The sequence below is a fragment of the Natator depressus genome, chromosome 1 (assembly GCF_965152275.1).
Source record: "Natator depressus isolate rNatDep1 chromosome 1, rNatDep2.hap1, whole genome shotgun sequence".
In the NCBI taxonomy this organism is placed as follows: Eukaryota; Metazoa; Chordata; order Testudines; family Cheloniidae; genus Natator; species Natator depressus.
Window position 1 is genome coordinate 348,965,205 of NC_134234.1, and position 17,585 is coordinate 348,982,789.

General features: G+C 46.7%; 1 protein-coding gene across 2 annotated transcripts in view; it reads right to left on the reverse strand.

Moving 5' to 3' along the window:
* HCLS1 (hematopoietic cell-specific Lyn substrate 1) overlaps positions 1-4,119 on the reverse strand; it is a 52,801-nt gene extending 48,682 nt beyond the window's left edge. For both annotated transcript variants that reach the window (XM_074953457.1, XM_074953449.1), the window contains exon 1: positions 3,975-4,119. The gene's annotated coding sequence lies outside the window, so the exon portion shown is untranslated. The remainder of the gene's footprint in view (positions 1-3,974) is intronic.
* Positions 4,120-17,585: the final 13,466 nt, after the last annotated feature.

The window sequence follows — 17,585 nt, forward strand, 5'->3', positions numbered from 1 at the left end:
CCATGGTATGCCCACATCTTGAATACTGCGTGCAGATGTGGTTGCCCCGTCACAAAAAAGATACATTGGAATTGGAAAAGGTTCAGACAAGGGCAACAAAAATGATTAGGGGTATGGAACAGTTTCTATATGAGGAGAGATGAATAAGACTGGGACTGTTCAGCCTGGAAAAGAGACGACTCGGGGGGATATGATATAGGTCTATAAAATCATGACTGGTGTGGAGAAAGTAAATAAGGAAGTGTTATTTACTCCTCCTCATAACACAAGAAGTAGAGGTCACCAAATGAAATTAATAGGCAGCAGGTTTTAAACAAACAAAAGGAAGTATTTCTTCACCCAACGCACAGTCAACCTGTGGAATTCGTTGCCAGAGGATATTGTGAAGGCCAAGACTATAACAGGGTTCAAAAAAGAATTAGATAAATTCATGGGGGATGGGTCCATCAATGGCTGTTAGGCAGGATGGGCAGAGATGGTGTCTAATAAACACTAATAAAATGTGTGCTAATAAAATTTGCAGATGACACAAAATTAGGAGGTATTGCCAATATGGGTGACCACTGCAATATCATACAAAAAGATCTGAACGACCCTGAAATCTGGAATAATAAAAATGGGGTGAAATTTCATAGTTGAAAGTCATGTACTGAGGAACTAACAAGAATTTTTGCTGTAAGCTCAGGCCTTATCAGTTGGAATTGACAGAGGAGGAGAAAGACCTGGGTGTATTGGTCAACCACAGGATAGCTATGTGCCACCAATGTGATGCAGTCTTGAGAAAGGCTAATTCAATTCTAGGATGCATTGGATGAGATATTTCCAGTAAAGCTAGGGGAGTATTGTTACCATTTACAAGACAGTGGTGAGACTTCATCTGGAATACTGTGTGCAATTCTGGCCTCCCACAGAATAATAGAAGATTAGGGTTGGAAGAGACCTCAGGAGGTCATCTAGTCCAACCCCCTGCTCAAAGCAGGGCCAACCATGTTTAAGAAAGATGAACATTAATAAACAAACAAATAAAATTGGAACAGATTCACAGAAGGGCTACTAGGATGATTAGAGGAATGGAGAACCTACTTTATGAAAGGAAACTTGAGTTTGGCTTGTTTAGCCTAACAAAACAGAGGGTGAGGGGAAATATGATTGCTCTCTATAAATACATCAGAGGGATAAACACCAGCAAGGGAGAGGAGTAATTTAAGTTAAGAGCCAATGTTGGCACCAGAACAAATGGATATAAATTGTCAACAAGTTTAAGTCTGAGATTAGATGAAGGTTTCTAACTATCAGAGGAGTAAGTTTTGGAACAGCCTTCAATGGGGAGTAGTGGGGGCAAAAAATCTGATTTGTTTCAAGACTGAACTTTGATAAATTTATGGAGGGGATGGTATGATGGGGTTGCCTCCATGGCATGTGGCCCAGCCACGACTGCTATTAGCAAATATCTCCAACCAGACAGAGATGGGACACTCTGAGTTACTAAAGAGAATTATTTCCCAGATGTCTGGCTGGTGGGTCTTGCCCCCTGTGACACTCCCTTTTGTCATGTGACAGGATCAGGAAACAATGCCCAGTCTCTCCCCCAGCTCACCCTCATGGTAGAGCAGGGGTGGCCAACCTGAGCCTGAGAAGGAGCCAGAATTTACCAGTGTACATTGCCAAAGAGCCACAGTAATACGTCAGCAGCCCCCCCATCAGCTCCCCCCCCCCCGCTCCCCACTCCCAGCGCCTCCCGCCCACCAGCAGCCCCACCAATCAGCACCTCCCCGTCCTTCCCTGCATCTCCCGATCAGCTGTTTCCTGGCATGCAGGAGGCTGGGGGTGGGAGGAGGAGCGAGGGCACGGCAGGCTCAGGGGAGGGGGCAGGAAGGGGTGGAGTGGGGGCAGAGCCAGGGGCTGAGCAGTGAGCACCCCCGGCACATTGGAAAGTTGGCGCCTGTAGCTCCAGCCCCAGAGTCGCTGCCTATTCAAGGAGCCGCATATTAACTTCTGAAGAGCCGCATGTGGCTCCGGAGCCCCAGGTTGGCCACCCCTGTGGTGGAGCTTCAGTTCATACTCAGTTCACGGTATTAGCTAAAGAGGCGCATTCTGCACTTTCCCATGGACCCTAACTGAAAGGGTAAGTTAGCCATCACCACAGAATGAGTTTGACACCCCTGCTATACACAGTGCTCCCACACTGACAGAAGTAGCAGCAAATGCAGGCAGAATAATTGTCTCATCTGTCAAGGAGTTCAGCTTGTCTAACATGGCTTCTCTATTTGTGCCTTTTGCCAATTGCCTGTATTCGTTGGTGGCTATTGTTTTTGTTTCTACCAAAATATGTTTTATTTGTCTTTGAGTTTCAAAAAGAAAGATGTAACTAGCGATGGCAGTCAGGGACTACACACCCCAGCCCTGAGACAGGCTTTATAACCTGTGTATGGGGAGGTCTGCGGCTGTACGGTTTGTATGTGCTGAGAAGACAGGAAGCCCAGCTTGGAGGACGTGCTGGGCCCAGGAAGTGGGGAAGAGGAAGTTGAATGCTATTTCAGTGTAAAACTTAAAAAATTCTGCCCTTATATTTAAAGGAGACACATTCCTTATTTAGAGACAAAACTGTTCAGACCACTAAACCTCCCCACAACATGGTCCCAGATGTCTAAGATCAGCCACTAAAAGAGCTAGCATCTCACCTCAGAACTCCTTCCCCGCGTTTCTTGCTGCTGCTTGAAAAAAGAATCAGTGTTTATATAAAACCAAGCAATAGAGAGCGAAAGGCTGGTTTCCGGTGGCTCCAGTCGGACTGTCAGGGGCGGTGCCAGCTCACTCACCTTGTCCACATCTTGTGCCACTCTCTGACGTAGACTGATCATCCCAAGCAGATGCCTCCCCCCCCCATTTATTATTTTCTGAGCCTGCACAGTCTTTTCTGCACCTCAGCCAGAGCTGACAGCTTCTCAGGGCTGAGGTCCGAGGACTGGGAGCTCACGCTGCTGCTCTGAGCCACCTCTTTGCGAAGGGCCTGGCTTCTGGCCCCCCCTTCCTCACCTCCAGGGGTGGACCCAAGTGTCTGAAAAGTCAGGCAGAGGCCACTAACCCCCAACCGGCAACATCTGGCCGGCAAAGACTTTAAATTAAAAATAGGGTGGGGTGGGGTGGGGGTGGGCGAATGTACAAATGAATAAACCAGAGTCCATCCTGGCACGTTGCTCTGAGCTTGTCGCTGTCACATGAGGCTCTTGGGACAATCAGAGACAGGAGTCTGAGGAGCGAGAGATCAGAGACTGACAATGCAGGGACAAGGTCTCTGTGTGGCCTGCACAAGACTGCTCACATTTGGACACGAAAGCACTGATGACTAGGCTAACCCAGGGCTCCTTGGCATGACTGTTTTTGCAGCCTAGCCAAGGCCTCAGCTTAGCACAGTGGCTCTCAACCAGGGGTATGCAAGACAAATCAGACTCCTGAAAGGGGTACAGTCATCTAGAAAGGTTGAGAGCCACTGGCTTAGCAGGCCATCTTTTTAACCAGTTATAACCGTTTGACCACCTTTATACTGACCTGGCCAGACACACCATTCTTGAGTGGGTCTCTTTACAAACCATGACCTGTACTACCACACAGGATTAGGATAGCCCCTACACTGAGACTGGGCAACACCACAGTGAGTTTAATTTGTCCCCATTTTAATTATCCCTCATGTATCTATAGCCCAGACCAGCCACAAGTATAAACACCTGCTTGCGTGAAGTTCTGAGACTTGGTTAGCCTGATTTAGATGGGGGCGTCCGTCGTTTGGACCCTGAAAAATTACAACAGCTCCCAGAGAGCAAAGCCTGCATTTGAGAAGTAACTGCCAAGAGGTGCAGAGTAGACTTTGGCTTGATCAGGGAAGAATTTCCCACTCCCATCCCTGAAGGCCATGGAGCCTCAACATTTTTTGGTAACTTTCCTTCGATAAATGCCACTTCTACGCTGGTACTTACCTTGGAGGAGGTGCGTCCCGCTTGCTCCTTTCTGCCCAGCTACCTGGTTTCTGGCTGCTGCTATGAGACTGCAGAGCTCTGTGACGGTTCCTGTTTTAACTTCAGCTAACTGCACTTCCTGCAGTCCAGCCCTCTGCGCAGCTTCTGAGTGGAATAAGTCAGTGTTGCGTGTAAGCAGAGTCAGGATGAGCTCCACCCTGACATCTGGTGGTGAGGTGTGGCAAGTTGTGGAAAAGAACTTCAGGGGCTGATCTCATTTGCATAGGCACACCCACCCCGCCTAGAATGAGGCCATAGCTGCCCAAATGGTCACTTTGGCTGCTGTGGGATCCCCAGTGTCTCTGTTATTGGGGCGGGAAGAATAAATTGTTATTGCCCTGATTATGGGAACTGTGCTTGGAACTGTACTGGGCCTTTTGTTATGATGGAGGGACTCGCCATCAACTAAGTAGCACTCGCTAGGCAAGGGACATGGGTTCCAAAGCTCTGTGAATTGAGAGAGGTTGGGGATAAGTATTTATACTTGGTGGTATGTGCCCCCTGGTGAGGGCCTTGTATGCTAATTGCACTTCCTCCTCTCTCCACTGTGGCATATCAGAGCTAATGTTGATTCCATTAGGAGTCTAGTTACAGGCTGCTGAGCTGAATTCACTTTGGGCTAATGGTGCACCAGCCCTGGGGCTCCCCTACTACAAGCTGAATTCACCAAAGAGCTGAACTGACTAAGAGCTGAAATCACTGAGTGTTGTGTTAAGTAGTGGGGGAGCCTGAAGATATATTGTGGAGCAGTTTGTGGGACGGCAGGAGCGGCTTGTGGACTGGCTGGTGGAGCAGTTTGTGGGACGGCAGGAGCGGCTTGTGGACTGGCTGGTGGAGCAGTTCATGGGACGGCAGGAGCTGCTTGTGGGATGCGGAGCTGAGCGGAGCAGTTTGTGGACTGGCTGGTGGAGCGGAGCAAAGCCCTATGGAGCTGTGGGGCAGTCAGCTTCAGATCATGTAAGGTGCCCCTTACCTCTTCTACCCCCCCACCCCCCGCCCCCATCTCTACCCAGGTTGGGAGGTAAAACTCTGCAGATAAACTTTTGAACTCTGGGGCTGCCCTGACCAGGGACAGAGACTTCTGGGCCATTGGACTTTTGGGACTTTGGGTGATTTCAGGTTGCTGGACTCAACAACCCAAGGGAAAGGACACACCCCAATTTGCTTGGGGTGGGTTTTTGCTCATGGGTTGTGTTATGAATCCTGTTCGTGGTGTTTCCCCAACATAATGCCACATTGTTTATCTCTGTTATTAAAAGACTTTTTGCTACACTCAGACTCCATGCTTGCGAGAGGGGAAGTATTGCCTCTTGGAGGCGCCCAACGGGGGTGGTATATATTTGTCCCAGGTCACTGGGTGGGGGCTCAAGCCAGTTTTGCATTGTGTTATTGGAATGGGACCCCTAGATACTGAACCCGGCCCTTGTTGCTGCCAACTCTGATGGGCAGAAGGGTTACATGCGCACACAAAATCCAGGAAGAAAACATGGTACTAAAAGCATCAGGGAGACACAGAATCAGCCATATCTATTCTCTCAGGAACTGTCAGGCACTGGGATGGTACTCTGCCTAAGCCAATAGGAGTTGATGGGGCACATTTAAGTTAGTCAGTAATAGCCTGTGAACTCCCCAGGACAGGGACCACATTTGATTTTGCTCCAGAAAGTGCCACATACTTCTGTTGTGCTGTCAAAATGTTAATGACTCAAGCCCCTAGAACTGGCTCTGCTAAGTCAAGTGAGCAGCTGAGATATCAAACCTCTGCTTACAGGAGCTGTTGGAGAATTGGGAGTTTAGGTGCCTTAAGGGACATTTCCAAAAAGTTCTTGCCAAGTCAGAGTGCAACAGTAGAATAGGTTGGTCAAGGAGGATGGAAAGGAACCACTTGATGATCTCCAGGAACTTTGATCCTTAATAATAAAAAATAATAATTTGTATTATTGTAGCCCCTAGGTGTGCTAGTCATGGATCAGGACCCCATTGTTCTTGGTGCTGTACAAATACAGTACAAAAAGACAGTCCCTGCCCCAAGCATCTTACACTCTAAAACAAGGGAGAAAAAATGGATAGACAGATAGACAGATGGACGGAGTACAAATGAAGAATGCGACAATACTGCTCAGCATGATGGACAGGGTAGGAAAGGTTGGAAAAGAGATCTGAAGGGGGATAACATGGGAGCTTTCCAGATGTTTACGAGATGTGCCCCCAAGCACGTGGGGCAGCATGAGAGAGAGAGCACAAAGTTGTTTGAAAATGTGACAAGTGGGTGATGGAGGCTGACATCATGGGCTGATCAGAGGCAAGCCGTAACTGCCTGCTAAGCAAATGAGAGCTGACAGGCAGCATGCAGATTGACTTGGAAGGGCCATGAAAGTGAGACAAGCAACTGATGTTTGATGCAGTAGAGAAGGGGGAGCCAAGAGGGATTCAAAGAGAAGGAGGACATGGTCAAAGCAAAGGGCTAGGGTTATGCTGTCTTCCCCAGCTCCTAACCATTCAGAATGGTGCTGCAAAGATAATTTTCTGATCCACAGCTCTAGTGGAATGTGAGCTGAATGAAGCAGGCATGGGAACTGTTGCTAGCGCACAACACTAATGCATGAAATAATACATGCGCCACGGGGAAACATTCTGGGAAGAAAAACATATGCCCCATATTATTCTTGGAATACATGATCAGTCCAGACATTTTACAAAACTCTTAGTTCTGTCCCAATAATAAGTGAGAGTCCTTCTGGCATCCAGTGTATAGAGTACAGATTCGCCTTTATTTTAATGCAGTTGGAAGGGAAAGGGGGTGTAAATTAATAGACTGATTAACATGGAAATCAGACACCACCTTAAGTAAGAAGCGAGGATCAGGTCTGAGAACTACCTTGATCTTATGAAGTCAACGGTGGCTCATAGGAAAGGGCATACTGGGTCAGACCAAAGGTCCATCTAGCCCAGTATCCTGTCTTCTGACAGTGGCCAATGCCAGGTGCCCCAGAGGGAATGAACAGAACAGGGAATCATCAAGTGATCATTCCCCTGTCGCCCATTCCCAGCTTCTGGCAAACAGAGGCTAGGGACACCATCCCTGCTCATCCTGGCTAACAGCCATTGATGGACCTATCCTTCATGAACTTGCCGAGTTCTTTTTTGAACCCTGTTATAGTCTTGGCCTTCACAACATTCTCTGGTAAGGAGTTCCACTGGTTGACTGTGCGTTGTGTGAAGAAATACTTCCTTTTGTTTGTTTCAAACCTGCTGCCTATTCATTTCATTTGGTGACCCCCCCCTAGTTCTTGTGTTATGAGAAGGAGTAAATAAATTTACTTTCTCCACACCAGTCATGATTTTATAGACCTCTATCATATCCCCCCTTAGTCGTCTCTTTTCCAAGATGAAAAGTCCCTGTCTTATTAATCTCTCCTCATACGGAAGCCATTCCATACCCCTAATCTTTTTTGTTGCCGTTTTCTGAACCTTTTCCAATTCCAATATATCTTTTTTGAGATGGAGTGACCACAACTGCACTCAGTAATCAAGATGTGGGTGTACCATGGGCTCAGCCATAAGTGCATTCAGTTCACTCTCCTGGCTGACATAATGGCAATAATGAAAGCCATTTTCAAGGATAAACAATATGATGAACACTCATGGAAAAGTTCAAACAGAGATTTCACCAACATGGTTAAGACAAAATTGAAGGGACAGGGTCTCTACTAGGAGGATGAACATTTCACAGACCTGCTAGAAACTTTTCAACTGAAGCATGAACAAGCAGCAATCTACCATCAACTAGAGTCTGATATGCAAAAATGGCTGCCAAATAAACTTTTAACAATGAGTTAGCTAAACTTTGATTCTTGAAATCAGTGGTTCTCAACTTTTCCAGACAACTGTACCCCTTTTCAAAGGCCGATTTGTCTTGTGTGCCCCAAGTTTTGCCTCACTTAAAAACTACTTGCTTACAAAAATCAGACACAAAAACACCAGTGTGTCAACATGCGCTATTACTGAAAAATTGCTTACATTCTCATTTTTACCATATAATTATAAAATAAAATCAATTGGAATATAAATATTGTACTTACATGTCAGTGTGATACTTGAGCCTGTTTTTAACTTGTGAGCTTTGTCATTTGGTGGCTGGAGAGTGGTGGCTGTTGGCTGTGATGTTCATGTTGTTTGTGGCATGAGAGGATAATTTTTTTTAATCCCGCCCCTGTCCCTCCCCGCAATAACCACTCCCACCCACTCCTGCATTGTTTGTTGATTGTTTTATCCCACTCCCACTATTATGGCATTGGGTCCCCCAGGACCGATGGGATCCCAGTCCCACTGGAGGGCTCTACAGCCTATTGTAAAACTAGGCAAATCTCTAGATGAGTTGACGTACCCCCCTGGAAGACCTCTGGTACCCCTGGTTGAGAACCACTGATCTAGTCTAACACCCTGCCCAGCTGCAGGCTTTGTTTCATCTAAACCATCCCAGAAAGGTGGCTCTCCAGCCTCCTTTTGAAAACCTCCAGTGAAGGCACTTGCGTGACTTAAGTAGGCAGTTTGCTCCATTGTCCTGCTGTTCTTTCAGTTAGGAAGTTTTTTCTGAGATTTAACCTAAATCTGCTATGCTGTAATTTGCCTCTTGCCCTGCCCTCTGTTGCAAGAGAGAACAACTTTTCTCCATCTTTTTATGGCAGGCTTTCAAGTATTTGAATACCACTATCATGTACCCCTTAATTTCTTCTTTTTGAAACAAAACATACCCAGTTCCTTCAGCCTTTGCTCATATGGCTTGCATTCCAACCCTTTGATCATCTTTGTCACTCACCTCTGAATCCTCGCCAGTTTTTCTACATCCTTTCTATACACTGGTGACCAAAGTGGACACAGTACTCCAGCTGAGACCTAACCAGCGCAGAGTAGAGCTGTACTATCACCTCCTGTGACTAGCATGCTATGCCTCTGTTAATGCAACCTAAAATTGCATTTGCTTTTTTAGCAACAGCACCGTTGACACTTTGAGGTTATAATCCATCACAACTCCCAGATCCTTCTTAGCAGTGCTGCTACCAAGGCAGTTATCCCGCATTCTGTGTTTGTGCCTTTGGTTTTTCTTCCCTAAGTGTAGCACCTTTTACATTTGTCTTTGTTGAATTTCACTTTGCTGTCTATAGCTTAATTTATCAAGATCTCCTGGAATTTTAGCTCTATCATCCAAAGTGTTTGCAATCCCCCTAGCTTTGTGTCATCTGAAACTTTGATCAGCATACTCTCTATACCTATAGCCAGGTCATTAATAAAGATGTTAAACACCACCAGACCCAGAACAAATCCCTCTGGAACCCCACGTAAGACCTACTTCCATTCTGATGTCATTTCATTAATAGTTACTCTTTATTTGCAGCTGTTTAACCAATTATGTATCCACTTAACGGTAGTTCTGCAAAGCCCGCATTTCTCCAGCTTACCTATTAGAATGTCATGTAGGGCTAAAAGAAAAGGAGTACTTGTGGCACCTTAGAGACTAACCAATTTATTTGAGCATGAGCTTTCGTGAGCTACAGCTCACTTCATCGGATGCATTCAGTGGATGCATCCAATGAAGTGAGCTGTAGCTCACGAAAGCTCATGCTCAAATAAATTGGTTAGTCTCTAAGGTGCCACAAGTCCTCCTTTTCTTTTTCCGAATACAGACTAACACGGCTGCTACTCTGAAACCTGTCATGTAGGGCTGTGTCACAAACTTTGCTAAAGTACAGGTACATTATGTCAATCACATTCCCCCATCTACCAAACCAGTTATTCTATCAAAGAAGGAAATCAAACTAGTTTAGCATGATTTGTCTTTAGTAATGCAATGCTGGCTGCTAGTGATCACCCCTTCGTCCTCCAGGTATTCACAAATTGAATGTTTTATACATTGCTCTAGTAGCTTACCATGTTTCGAGGTCAGGCTGACTGGCCTATTATTCCATGGTTCCTCCTTTTTAAAGATAGGCACCACCTTAGCCCTTCTCCAGTCTTCCGGGACCTCTCCTGTCAGCCGTGAGTTTGCAAATATTATTGCCAGTGGCTCCATGATTTCTTCAGCTAATTCCTTCAAAACCCTCAGGTGAATAGCATCAGGCCCTGCTGACTTGAATTCATTCAGATTGGTCAGAAGATTTCTGATGTGGTCTTTACTTATTCTGAGTTACATCCCCTCCACTTTTATATTTATGATAACTTCATTAGTTGTCTGACATGTTATTTTTTTTGAGAAGACTGGAGCAAAGTAGGCATTGAGGAGCTCGGCCTTATCTTCCGTTACCAGCTCACCTTCTTCATTGAGCAGCAAATCCACACCATCCTTGATCTTTCTTTTTTGTCTGACATATTTTAAGAACTCCTTCTTGTTGTCTCTAATATTTCTTGCCAGCTGTAACTTATTCTTTGACTTGGCTCTCCTGATTTTGTCCCCACATGCTTGTGCTATTCCCATGTATACTTCTTTGGAGACAAACCTCTCTGTATGTAAGCCTTTTGGATTTTAGATAGCCAAAAAGCATCTTGTGCAGGCACATTGATCTCCTGTGGCTCTTATCTTTCCTCTGCATTGGAATAACTTGATGTTGAGCCTCTAGCATTACATCTTTTAGGAACTGCCAGCCCCCTTTGACTCCTTTTCCTCCCAATGGCCTCTCCTTGGGACCTTACCTATTATTTCTCGGATTTGTTGAAATCTGCCTTTCTGAAGTCCAGTGTCTTTGTTTTGCTGGTCTCTTGTCCTCTTTTCCTTAGGATCTTGAATTCTATCAGATCATAATCACTTCCTCCCAAGCTCCTGTCCACCTTCAGGTTTGCAACTAATTCATCCCTGTTGGTCAAAACCCGATCCAAAATGGATGACCCCTAGCTGTTTACTCAACTTTCTGAATGAGAAAGTTTTCCACTACACATGCTAAGAACTTGCAGGACATATTATGTTTTGCTGTATTAGTCTTCCAACAGATATCAGGCAAGTTAAAATCCCCCGTTAATACTAGCTCACGTGTGTTAGCTAAACTTGTTACCTGCTTGTAGAATGCCTCAGCCACTTCCTCTTCTTCATTTGGCGGTCTATAATAGATCCCAGCCATAACACCACTACTATTCTTTTTCCTTTTATCCTCAACCAGATACTCTCAATAGGCCCGTCACTCACTTCCTCTTAGACCTTGGAGGAAGTGTTTACATCCTTCACGTACAGCGCAATGCTGCTTCCTTTCCCCCCATACCTATCATTCCAGAACAAACTATATACTTCATGGTAGCTATGTGGCTTAACAGGTTCTCGCACCCATCTGCCTTCAGTAGCCAATCATCCAAATAAGAGTAAATGAAAATATCCTACTTCCTCAGATATGCCACTACAAAGAGAGCACTTTGTACAACACGCTGGGTGCCATGGAAAGGCCAAATGGAAGCACCTTGTACTGGAAATGGTGCCCAGGCCCCATGAAACGGCACTAAGTTTGATCATAGAATCATAGAATATCAGGGTTGGAAGGGACCTCAGGAGGTCATCTAGTCCAGCCCCCGCTCAAAGCAGGACCAATCCCCAACTAAATCAGCCCAGCCAGGGCTTTGTCAAGCCTGACCTTAAAAACTTCTAAGGAAGGAGATTCTACCACCTCCCTAGGTAACGCATTCCAGTGTTTCACCACCCTCCTAGTGAAAAAGTTTTTCCTAATATCCAACCTAAACCTCCCCCACTCCAACTTGAGACCATTACTCCTTGTCCTGTCCTCTTCTACCACTGAGAATAGTCTAGAACCATCCTCTCTGGAACCACCTCTCAGGTAGTTGAAAGTAGCTATCAAATCCCCCCTCATTCTTCTCTTCTGCAGACTAAACAATCCCAGTTCCCTCAGCCTCTCCTCATAAGTCATGTGTTCCAGACCCCTAATCATTTTTGTTGCCCTTCGCTGGACTCTCTCCAATTTATCCACGTCCTTCTTGTAGTGCGGGGCCCAAAACTGGACACAGTACTCCAGATGAGGCCTCACCAATGTGGAATAGAGGGGAACGATCACGTCCCTCGATCTGCTGGCAATGCCCCTACTTATACATCCCAAAATGCCATTGGCCTTCTTGGCAACAAGGGCACACTGCTGACTCATATCCAGCTTCTCGTTCACTGTCACCCCTAGGTCCTTTTCCGCAGAACTCCTGCCTAGCCATTCGGTCCCTAGTCTGTAGCTGTGCATTGGGTTCTTCCGTCCTAAGTGCAGGACCCTGCACTTATCCTTATTGAACCTCATCAGATTTCTTTTGGCCCAATCTTCCAATTTGTCTAGGTCCCTCTGTATCCTATCCCTGCCCTCCAGCATATCTACCACTCCTCCCAGTTTAGTATCATCTGCAAATTTGCTGAGAGTGCAATCCACGGCATCCTCCAGATCATTTATGAAGATATTGAACAAAACCTGCCCCAGGACCGACCCCTGGGGCACTCCACTTGACACCGGCTGCCAACTAGACATGGAGCCATTGATCACTACCCGTTGAGCCTGACAATCTAGCCAACTTTCTACCCACCTTATAGTGCATTCATCCAGCCCATACTTCTTTAACTTGCTGACAAGAATACTGTGGGAGACCGTGTCAAAAGCTTTGCTAAAGTCAAGAAACAATACATCCACTGCTTTCCCTTCATCCACAGAACCAGTAATCTCATCATAGAAGGCGATTAGATTAGTCAGGCATGACCTACCCTTGGTGAATCCATGCTGACTGTTCCTGATCACTTTCCTCTCCTCTAAGTGCTTCAGGATTGATTCTTTGAGGACCTGCTCCATGATTTTTCTGGGGACTGAGGTGAGGCTGACTGGCCTGGAGTTCCCAGGATCCTCCTTCTTCCCTTTTTTAAAGATTGGCACTACATTAGCCTTTTTCCAGTCATCTGGGACTTCCCCCATTCGCCACGAGTTTTCAAAGATAATGGCCAATGGATCTGCAATCACAGCCGCCAATTCCTTTAGCACTCTCGGATGCAACTCGTCCGGCCCCATGGACTTGTGCACGTCCAGTGATGTGCACAAGTCCTTGTGATGTTGTTGAGGAATTGCAATATGGAAATAAGCATCATAGAATCATAGAATTATAGAATATGAGGGTTGGAAGGCACCTCAGGAGGTCATCTAGTCCAACCCCCTGCTCAAAGCAGGACGAATCCCCAACTAAATCATCCCAGCCAGGGCTTTGTCAAGCCTGACCTTAAAAACCTCAAAGGAAGGAGATTCCACCACCTCCCTAGGTAATGCATTCCAGTGCTTCACCACCCTCTGTGACAAAGTTCCTGCTCTACCTTGGTGGGTCTTGCGCTTATTGGCGGATTTGCTCACCTTGGAGCTTCACGGCAGCCCTCAGCTTGGCCGTTTTTCTGAATTCACAGTCCAGGTCGACTCCTCCTGTGTCTGACCATGAGTTGGGAGGATTGGGGAGCAGCCAGGCCCACCCTCTACTCCGGGTTCCAGCCCAGGGCCCTGTGGAATGCAGCTGTCTAGAGTGCCTCCTGGAACAGCTGTGCGACAGCTACAACTCCCTGGGCTACTTCCCCATGGCCTCCTCCCAACACCTTCTTTATCCTCACCATAGGACCTTCCTCCTGGTGTCTGATAATGCTTGAACACCTCAGTCTTCCAACAGTCCGCGTTCTAACTCTCAGCTCCTAGTGCCTCTTGCTCCCAGCTCCTCACATGCACACCACAAACTGAAGTGAGCTCCTTTTTAAAACCCAGGTGCCCTGATTAGCCTGCCTTAATTGATTCAAACAGCTTCTTGATTGGCTGCAGGTGTTCTAATCAGCCTGTCTTAATTGTCTCCAGAAGGTTCCTGATTGTTCTGGAACCTTCCCTGTTACCTTACCCAGGGAAAAGGGACCTACTTAGCCTGGGGCTAATATATCTGCCTTCTATTACTCTCCTATAGCCATCTGGTCCGATCCTGTCACACCTTCTAGTAAAAAGTTTTTTCCTAATATCCAACCTAAACCTCCCCCACTGCAACTTGACACCATTACTCCTTGTTCTGTCATCTGCTATCACTGAGAACAGTCTAGCTCCATTCTCTTTGGAATCCCCTTTCAGGTAGTTGAAAACAGCTATCAAATCCCCCCTCATTCTTCTCTTCTGCAGAATAAATAAGCCCAGTTCCCTCAGCCTCTCCTCATAAGTCATGTGCTCCTGTCCCCTAATAATTTTTGTTGCCCTCCACTGGACTCTTTCCAATTTTTCCACATCCTTCTTGTAGTGTGGGGCCCAAAACTGGACACCATACTCCAGATGAGGCCTTACCAATGTGGAATAGAGGGGAACAATCACATCCCTCGATCTGCTGGCAATGCCTCTACTTATATGCCCAAATTGCCGTTAGCCTTCTTGGCAACAAGGGCACACTGTTGACTCATATCCAGCTTCTCGTCCACTGTAACCCCTAGGTCCTTTTCTGCAGAACTGCTGCCTAGCCATTCGGTCCCTAGTCTGTAGCGGTGCATGGGATCCTTCCGTCCTAAGTGCAGGACTCTGCACTTGTCCTTGTTGAACCTCACCAGATTTCTTTTGGCCCAATCCTCTAATTTGTCTAAGTCCCTCTGCCCTCCAGCGTATCTGCCTCTCCTCCCAGTTTAGTGTCATCTGCAAACTTGCTGAGGGTGCAGTCCAAGCCATCCTCCAGATCATTAATGAAGATATTGAACAAAACCGGCCCCAGAACCGACACTTGGGGCACTCTCCTCGATACCGGCTGCCAACTAGACACAGAGACATTGATCACTACCCGTTGAGCCTGACAATCTAGCCAGCTTTCTATCCACCTTATAGTCCATTCATCCAGCCCATACTTCTTTAACTTGCTGGCAAGAATACTGTGGGAGACAATATCAAAAGCTTTGCTAAAGTAAGGAATAACACATCCACTGCTTTCCCCTCATCCACAGAGCCAGTTATCTCATCATAGAAGGCAAATAGATTAGTCAGGCATGACTTGCCCTTGGTGAATCCATGCTGACTGTTCCTGATCACTTTCCTCTCCTCCAAGTGCTTCAGAATTGATTCCTTGAGGACCCGCTCCATGATTTTTCCAGGGACTTTTTCCAGGGATTTTTCCAGCTTTTCTAAATAGTCCCGAACCACTTCCAGCTTTTCTAAATAGTCCCGTACCACTTCTTTCTCCACAGAGGGCTGGTCACCTCCTCCCCATTGTAGCAGTCTGGGAGCTGACCTTGTTCGTGAAGACAGAGGCAAAAACAGCATTGAGAACATTAGCTTTTTCCACATCCTCTGTCACTAGGTTGCCTCCCTCATTCAGTAAGGGGCCCACACTTTCCTTGACTTTCTTCTTGTTGCTAACATAGCTGAAGAAATCCTTCTTGTTACTCTTAACATCTCTTGCTAGCTGCAACTCCAGGTGTGATTTGGCCTTCCTGACTTCACTCCTGCATGCCTGAGCAATATTTTTATACTCTTCCCTGGTCATTTGTCCAATCTTCCACTTCTTGTAAGCTTCTTTATTGTGTTGAAGATCAGCAAGGATTTCACTGTTAAGCCAAGCTGGTCGCCTGCCATATTTACTATTCTTTCTACACATCAGGATGGTTTGTTCCTGCAACCTCAATAAGGATGCTTTAAAATACAGCCAGCTCTCCTGGACTCCTTTCCCTCTCATGTTATTCTCCCAGGGGATCCTGACCATCAGTTCCCTGAGGGAGTCAGTGTCTGCTTTTCTGAAGTCCAGGGTCCATATTCTGCTGCTCTCCTTTCTTCCTGAACTCGACCATCTCATGGTCACTGCCTCCCAGGTTCCCCTCCACTTTTGCTTCCCCTACTAATTCTTCCCGGTTTGTGAGCAACAGGTCTGCCCCTACGTGGTTCCTCCAGCACTTGCACCAGGAAATTGTCCCCTACACTTTCCAAAACTTCTTGGATTGTCTGTGCACCGCTGTATTGCTCTCCCAGCAGATATCAGGATGATTGAAGTCTCCCATAAGAACCAGGGTCTGCGATCTAGTATCTTCCGTTAGTTGCCGGAAGAAAGCCTCGTCCACCTCCTCCCCCTGGTCTGGTGGTCTATAGCAGACTCCCACCACGGCATCACCCTTGTTGCTCACGCTTCTAAACTTAATCCAGAGACACTCAGGTTTTTCTGCAGTTTCATACCGGAGTTCTGAGCAGTCATACTGCTCCCTTACATACAGTGCAACTCCCCCACCTTTTCTGCCCTGCCTGTCCTTCCTGAACAGTTTATACCCATCCATGACAGTACTCCAGTCATGTGAGTTATCCCACCAAGTCTCTGTTATTCCAATCACATCATAATTCCTTGACTGTGCCAGGACTTCCAGTTCTCCCTGCTTGTTTCCCAGGCTTCGTGCATTTATGTATCGGCACTTAAGATAACTCACTGATCGTCCCGCTTTCTCAGTATGAGGCAGGAGCCCTCCCCTCTTACGCTCTCCTGCTCGTACGTCCTCCCAGTATCCCACTTCCCCACTTACCTCAGGGCTTTGGTCTCCTCCCTCCGGTGAACCTAGTTTAAAGCCCTCCTCACTAGGTTAGCCAGCCTGCTGGCAAAGATGCTCTTCCCTCTCTTCTTTAGGTGGAGCCCGTCTCTACCTAGCACTCCTCCTTCTTGGAACACCATCCCATGGTCAAAGAATCCAAAGCCTTCTCTCCGACACCACCTGCGTAGCCATTCGTTGACTTCCACAATTCGACGGTCTCTACCCAGGCCTTTTCTTTCCACGGGGAGGATGGACGAGAACACCATTTGCACCTCAAACTCCTTTATCCTTCTTCCCAGAGCCACGTAGTCTGCAGTGATCCACTCAAGGTTATTCTTGGTAGTATCATTGGTGCCCATGTGGAGAAGCAGGAAGGGGTAGCGATTCAAGGGCTTGATGAGTCTCAGCAGTCTCTCTGTCACATCGTGAATCCTAGCTCCTGGCAAGCAGCAGACTTCTCGGTTTTCCCGGTCGGGGCAGCAGATAGATGACTCAGTCCCCCTGAGGAGGGAGTCCCCAACCATCACCACCCGCCTCCTTTTCTTGGGAGTGGTGGTCGTGGAACTCCCTTCCCTAAGACAGTGCTTCTCATGCCTTCGAGTTGGCGGAGTCTCCTTCTGCTCCCTTCCCTCAGATGTATCATCTAGTCCACTCTCCACATTAGTACCTGTGGAGAGAACATGAAAATGGTTGCTTACCTGTATCTGCATTGCTGGCACATAGATGCTCTCCTTTCTTCTTCTGGAGGTCACATGCTGCCAAATTTCTTCACTGTTCTTCTGTCCCCACTGCGCAGCCTGCTCTGAATCTTCAGAATGTTGTGCCCGTAGAAGCATATCCTGATGTCTGGCCAGGAAATCTTCAGTTTCTTTTATGCAGCACAGGGTTGATACTAGTTTCTCCAGACCTTGAACCTTCTCTTCCAATATGGAGATCAGTTTGCACTTTGTACGATCCTTTAGTTCGAGAGTTGCAAACTAGCTCATAACCCATATTGAAGGGATTATTGATGCCAGTATTAACATACAGAACTGGAATTTTCAGATGTACTTGTTCAGTTC